Source organism: Archocentrus centrarchus, chromosome 3 (genome assembly GCF_007364275.1).
Source record: "Archocentrus centrarchus isolate MPI-CPG fArcCen1 chromosome 3, fArcCen1, whole genome shotgun sequence".
NCBI lineage: Eukaryota > Metazoa > Chordata > Actinopteri > Cichliformes > Cichlidae > Archocentrus > Archocentrus centrarchus.
Window position 1 is genome coordinate 34018407 of NC_044348.1, and position 7837 is coordinate 34026243.

Consider the following 7837-nt stretch of genomic DNA (forward strand, 5'->3'; position numbering starts at 1 on the left):
CACACAATCAAGCTACACAAGCAGAAATGCGACATGAGGCCACATATCGAGCATCTAACCAAGCTAGCTCCCAAACAGAAGCTGTTGTTAATCTGCTGCACTGACGCTGAACTTTATTGTAGAAGTTATTGTGTTTGGGAGTTCATGTTTTTGTTTCTCCCTGTTGATGTTCATGTGTGTCCTTAATATTACACACATTTAGCACGCAGTGCTGCTGTCTGTGAACAGTTGGTTGTTTAATATATTCCTTTAAAGGGTATCTTTGGTTGAGTTTTTATTACACAAGAGTTACTCTTGTACCTTGAATCTTGCACCTGACAAAGTATGAAAAACTAAAACTAATACTGAAACTAACGAAACTAAACTAAAACTAAGCAATAAACCCAAAATAAAAACTAATAAAAATGGGCAAAACCACTCTGAAAACTAAAAGTAAAAACTAACTAAAACTAAACGATAATGTAAAATCCAAAACTATTATAACCCTGGTCTGGACATGTGGGCAGGGTTGGCCCGGAAGTGCCAGAAGGAAGCAGGGTGAAGACATCATTAGCAGGATGAGTCTTGTCCTGCAAAATGCCATGTACACGGTGGAGACAGCGAGTCTTAAAGATGTCCTCCAGGGAAGACAGCGGAAGCAGACCTTATGACCCGGCTGAGAGAGTTCTTGTCCTTGCTTGTGCAGTTGACGTACCACGCTGTGATACAGTATGTGATGACACTTTCAATGCAGCAGTGGTAGAAGGACTCAAGCAGCTTGGGAGGCAGGTTGTTTCTCTTCAGTGTTCTTAGAAAGTAGAGCCGTTGCTGTGCTTTCTTGACTAGGGCAGTGGTGCTGTGTTTCTGTAGGGAGGTGTTTTGAGGGAAGAAGGTGAGATGACTGTAGTGAGGGGGATGTTATTTACAGTAAAGCTCTGAGTTGGTGCACAGAGGCTGTGTTCATGGTCAGAGTTACAGGTTACATCAGTGTAGCAGAGATGAGTTTGAATCAAAGCTGTTGATGCTGAGATTCATTCACTGAATTCAGGTTTTAGATGTGTCCCTGATCCAACACACCTGAATCAAATGGCTGAATTACCTCCTCAGTATGCAGTCAAGTTCTCCAGAGTCCTGCTAATGACTTCTATATTTGACTCAGGTGTGTTGAAGCAGAGACACATCTAAAACCTGCAGGACACTGGCCCTCGAGGCCTGGAGTTGAGGATCCCTGGTGTAGGGGATGGAGATCGGCCAAGAGAGCCTTTGAAATACTGGGTTACATCTTAGCTGGTAGAAACGTCCTCCAAAGAGCTACTTTTACTTTCTTACTCTGAGCACATTTCAGAGCCTGTACTTTTTTACTTTTACTTAAGTAAAGAATTTGAACCAGTACTTACACTTTTACCAAAGTATTTTTAAAATAAGTACTCATACTTCTATTTAAGTACAGAATGTCTGAACTTTTGCCACCTCTGCTCCTCGGCCTCCTTTAGCAGTAACAATACCTGACATAAATGTAGGCTCAGTGAACTGGAGACTCATCTCTGCACCTTGGAAAATCTGGTAGCTAGCCAGGCCCCTGTTGGTGTGGACCAAGGTAGCTTAGCCGGTGTTAGCTCTTCCCCAGCAGATCCAGAGCAGCTGAGAAAGCAGGTCAGCTGGATTACTGTGAGGACGAAGTGTAGTCCCCGATACACCACCAATCTGTTCATGTCTCTAATAGTTAATATAAATAATTAATATTAAATCAATGTGTAACTTTGCAAAAACAATGTCAAACTCTATAGTTTTCTCTGGCCCCCCTCCCTGATCGGAGCAACATGTATAGCATTTAGGGAACTATGCCCACTGAAAATAACGTTATTGTCATTATACACGCAACAAAATGAATCATTATACATACAACGAAATTCCAAAGTTGGAGTTTAAATACCTGATTCTCTGCACATTTTGGTTTGAGAACTGAACAAAAAGAAGCCCAGTCACCCTTTTTTCAAGCTCCAGAGACTCCTATGACCTGGATGACTGAGAACCTACACAGAAATATTTCTGGGAAAAAACTGATCTATGTACCACAGGATTTTAAGGTGGCAGTAATTAAACACCTACTTAAAAAGCCATCACTGACCCAGCCGTCTTAGCTAATTATAGGCCAATCTCCAACCTTCCTTTTCTCTCAAAGACTCTTGAAAGAGTAGTTGTAAAACAGCTAACTGATCATCTGCAGAGGAACGGTTTATTTGAAGAGTTTCAGTCAGGATTCAGAATTCATCACAGTACAGAAACAGCATTAGTGAAGGTTACCAATGATCTTCTTACAGCCTCTGACAGTGGACTCATCTCTGTTCTTGTCCTGTTGGACCTCAGTGCAGCTTGATACTGTTGACCATAACATTTTATTACAGAGATTAGAGCATACTATAGACCAGAGGTCGTCAACCCGTCGATCGCGATCGACCAGTAGATCTTTGAGACTTTACCAGTAGATCCTGAAAATAACAGGAAAATTAAATGCACCATCTGCGTACCACTTGTGTGCCCTCCCCTCCTGTAGCCATAGCGACCAAAGAAAACTTTGTGCTTTTTTTGGCTAATCGCTCACTCAATCACAAGACGCAACTTTGCAAGGTAGCAGGCTGCCAAAATGGCGGAGGCCCTGCGGAAGAAGTCAAAAACATACCATTTTCATCCAGAATGGGAGGATGAATTTATTTTTATGTTAGTTAAAGACAAGTGTATATGTATGTTATGTCACCAAACTCAAGCACTGAGTAAAAGAAGAAATCTGGAGCGGCACCACAACACAAACCACCCAAAATTCAAGGAACTCTTCCCACCGAAGGCTGCTATCCGTGTTAGGAAAGTTTTAGAGCTGAAATCGGAGTTGAAAGCCGAGCAGTCACTCTTCATTATACCGACTGCAGGAATTATAAATGCAGCAACAGAAGCATCGCTTCGTGTAAGTAATTTTTTGGCTAAAAACAAGAAGCCATATACATTTAGATTTAACAGGGAGCCAATGAAGAGAAGCCAATTATCTAATAGAGTTCAATTTTTTTCATGTAAATGGGGAGTCTTCTTCACACACTAAGGTTAATTATGGAGTTACACAGGGTTCTCTGCTGAGACCAATTTTATTTACATTATACATGCTTCCCTTAAGCAGTATTATTAGAAAGCATTGCATACATTTTCATTGTTATGCAGATGATACTCAGCTTTATTTATCAATGAAGCCAGATGACGCACATCAATTAGTTAAACTGCAGGAATGTCTTAAGGACATAAGGGCCTGGATGACCTCTAATTTTTTTTTTCTGTTTTAGCCTGTCATGTCTGAATCATGAGCCAAATGCAGTATTTTACCAAACGTATTTGCTTTTACAAGAAGAGCTCTATAAGTTCTCTATAGGCTATTCTTGATAATGTTTGTTTCTTTTATTTATTTTTTCATTTTGATTATTGTCCACAAAACATGACTGCCAGGTCTGACAGGCAGGTTGGAAAGAGTGAGAAGAAGAAGAAGAAGAGAGAGAGAGAAAAAGAGGGAAGAAAACAGAAGAAATAAGGGGACAGACCTAGATATACATACACACACACACACACACACACACACACAAGCTCAACAATGCCCCCCGGGATCTAAAGGTAAACAGGGAAAGACCCAGGGGACCTGGCCATTCACAGCCCACCTGGAGGTCAGGAGACCTACTCTTTGTTGTGGTCAGCTTCTTTTTTTTTTTTTTTAAAGGTGCAAACACATTTTCCCTCTATTTTTTTTTCACTTCTTTATACAAACTGGGGGGAGGTACACTGTAAAAAAAAATCTGTAAAAATACAGGACAATATACTGTGTAAATATGAACATATAAGTGTGGGGTTTTTGCTGAACACAACCCTTGTCAAGATGGCCACCCCATGGCTTGAGGTGCATGGAGATAAACAAAATGAGAGGTGACTTGATTATCCAGAGCTCTGTCTTTCTTTTACTTAGCAATTATTTACAGGCATTTTTCTGTATTTCATACCTACTGCAACGCATTGTGGGAGCCAGAACTCCAAAAGGAAGGAAAGGTTAGAGGGAGGGCAGCCAGTACACTGATTGGACTTTGGAGCTGAAGAAACTGCCTTCCCGTTGCCGTGGTAAATATTAAAACTTTTTTGTATTAAAATAATGTGTCTCCAAAGTCTTAACTCAAAATCATTTTTATTTAGAAAGAATTGTGAACTTTTGTTAACTGGTATCTGCTGCAACCAGTTAGAAATGCACTGCCTGGCCAAAAAAAAAGGTCACGCACTAATATTTTGTTGGACTGCCTTTAGCTTTGATTACAGCATGCATTCACTGTGGCATTGTTTCAATAAGCTTCTGCAATGTCACAAGATTTATTTCCATCCAGTGTTGCATTAATTTTTCACCAAGATCTTGCAGTGATGATGGCAGATTCTGACCACTGTGCAAAGCCTTCTCCAACACATCCCAAAGATTCTCAATGGGGTTGAGGTCTGGACTCTGTGGAGACCAATCCATGAGTGAAAATGATGTCTCATGCTCCCAGAACCACTCTTTCACAATTCGAGCCCGATGAATCCTGATATTGTCATCTTGGAATATGCCCGTGCCATCACGGAAGAAAAACTCCATTGATGGAATAACCTGGTCATTCAGTATATTCAGGTAGTTGGCTGACCTCATTCTTTGAGCACATAATGCTGCTGAACCTAGACCTGACCAACTGCAGCAACCCCAGATCATAGCACTGCCCCCACAGGCTTGTACAGTAGGCACTAGGCATGATGGGAGCATCACTGCACCTGCCTCTCTTCTTGCCCTGATGCATCCATCACTCTGGAACAGGTAAATCTGGACTCAGACCACATGACCTTCTTCCATTGCTCCAGAGTCCAATCTTTATGCTCCCTCGCAAATTGAAGCCTTTTTTCCCGGTTAGTCTCACTGATTAGTGGTTTTCTAATTGTTCAGTCCCAATCCCTTGAGTTCCCTTCACATTGTGAGTGTGGAAATGCTCTTACTTTCACTATTAAACACAGCCCTGAGTGCTACTGTTGTTTTTCTTCGATTTGATTTCACCAAACTTTTAAGTGATCGCCGATCACGTTCATTCAGGATTTTTTTCCGGCCACATTTCTTCCTGGAAGACGAAGGGTCCCCACTATCCTTTCAGATTTTAATAATGCGTTGGACAGCTATTTACCAAGTTTTAGTAATTTCTGCAATCTCCTCAGATGTTTTCTCTGCTTGATGCAGCCAATGATTTGACCCTTCTCAAACACACTGACATCTTTTCCATGACCACGCGATGTGTCTTTCAACACGGTTGTTTAAGAAATGAGAAGCAACTCATTGCATCTGTTAGGGTTAAATAACTTGTCGCCAGCTGAAAGATAATCGCCCATGCAGTAATTATCCAATAGGAGGCTCGTACATATTTACTTAGTTAAATCCAGGTGGTGACTTTTTTTTTTTGGCCAGGCAGTGTATTTTGCTGACTCATTTTGGAAATAATTGTGAAATAGGTTTTAATGTGATTTAATGGTACAGTGTAGTGAATATTAAAATTATTTCTGCCTATTATGCCACCAGTTTTGGCTTCCAGTGGCCAAACAAAGATCAGTATTCATAAATGGTAACGTTAACTTCTGATTTTCTTTGTTTACACAGCTGTGACTGCTAGCTAGCTAACGAGCTGAAGTCAGTGATGACTGGAAAAAGAAAAAACCTTATGTTCTAAGGTACAGACAGGAAAGACTGTAATATAAGTTATACAATAAAACATGTTTTACAGTTAACTTTATTTTAGATTTCACGCAGTTACACTCGTCCCAGTTTTAGTCTCAGACCTTCCTAACTGATGCTAAAAAATGCTAACGTTAGCCTCTTATTTATTTATTTTTATTATATTAGCCTCTTATTTAGATTGCTAAAGTAAAGACTGCTAGTTAACAGTTTACAGTGGTAAGTTCATTGAAAGTCCAGTTTAATTTTGTACTCAGCACTTTTATCATGTAGAAAGGTTTAGTTAATATTTTTAGACATAAGCTTTTTTGCCTTTCTGTAGCTGCGTCTTCACTCTAACTCTAGTTGAAAATGTTTATGTAATGCTGAGCAGGTCATTTTAAGTATGTGGCATATTTTTTGTGACATTGTTGAGCTGCTGTGTTCAAATCATAGATATATTGCAATTTAAAGTAAATGTTCACTGCTGGGTTAACTTAAGTAGTTATGGGACACGTAAATTATATCTATATCAAACTCTTAACCTAACAGAAAAGAGAGATATTTGTGTGACATTCAGATCCTTTTTTTTTTTTACAGTGTAGTTGGAAATGCACGGGAGGAACCGACGATGTTTCTCAGGAGGTGCATGTCTGGTTAATTTGTAAAACTTAAAAATAACTAATAAATATTAGGCCTAATATGTCTGCAGGTTCTCAGTCATCCAGGTCATTGTAGCCTGGAGCTTGAAAAAAGGGCGACTGGACTTTTTTTTTTTTTTTTGAAGCCTTTCAGATGAGAGGTGAAACGTCTTCACGAAATAAAAATAAGTCCAGTTGCCCTTTTTTCAAGCTTCAGAGATTAGGGCTAATAAAAATTTTAGCCCAAAATGAATTTGGGCATTTTTCTATAGCAACAGTCAGGGCTGACACTATCTGGTGACATATGGCTGCATAACATTTAGGACAACCATTTACTGCACTGGGCATCAATTAAAATCTTAACAATTAGGTTAACCGACTAGTATTTCTGGTACTGACTAGTGACAATAATGACGAATAGTAGTCTGGTCATCTAGTTGCGCACATCCCTAATTATCAGGAGCATCTGCATAGTGAATTACAGCTAGAATGGTCTGCTATCAAAGTGTGAGTAAATTGAAGTCCTTTCATATGTTATAAGCAGGGTTATAATAGTTTTGGATTTAACATTATAGTTTAGTTTTAGTTAGTTTTTACTTTTTTTCCTCTAATTCAGTTAGTTTTAATTAGTTTTCAGAGTGGTTTTGCTCGTTTTTATTAGTTTTTATTTTTGGTTTTATGCTTAGTTTTAGTTAGTTTCAGTATTAGTTTTAGTATTTTCATACTTAATCAGGTACGCTTTAAAGATGCCCTTTAAAGAAATAAATTCAGCAACCAACTGTTCACAGACAGCAGAACTACATGCTAAATGTGTGTAATATTAAGGACACACATGAACATCAACAGGGAGAAACTGCTAACAATATGAACTCCAAAACTCGATAAATTCTACAATAAACTCCCAATAAAGTTCAGCCTCAGTGCAGCAGATTAACAACAGCTACATGTGGTGTTTGACAAAAACAAACTCCTTGAAGGAGTCAAAGCTCAAATCCAGCTGCATCCTGATGTTCTCACCACCTGATGCTGCTTCTGTTTTGGAGCTAGCTTGGTTAGATGCTCGCTGATTACACTTGCAGGGTCTTTGCGGCCTCTGTAGCCTACGGAAGTGTCCGACCTCATGTCCGCAGTTATGCATGTATAGCTGGATTGCGTGTGTTAATTACCTTGTGGTTGTGTGCTGGGGGTTTTTTGGTCCTCGCTCTTTGTGCTCAGTTTTTAGGGTGCAAACATATTTGTCCCTGTTTTTTCACTTTCTTCATTTCTTCAAGTCCATTCCCATAGTTTCAGCAGCTCCCTCCAGGAATTTGCTGACATTTGTGAGTCCTTATATTGATGCTTTGATTATTAGTCCTGATTGTTATTATCTGACTGATAAAGTAGCCGGAAACGCACAAGGACTAAACACAACGTTGTGGGCTGCGTTGACCCGACGAGTAGTCACGTTTCTCTGGAGGTGGAGGCCGGGTTGCCTTGTAGG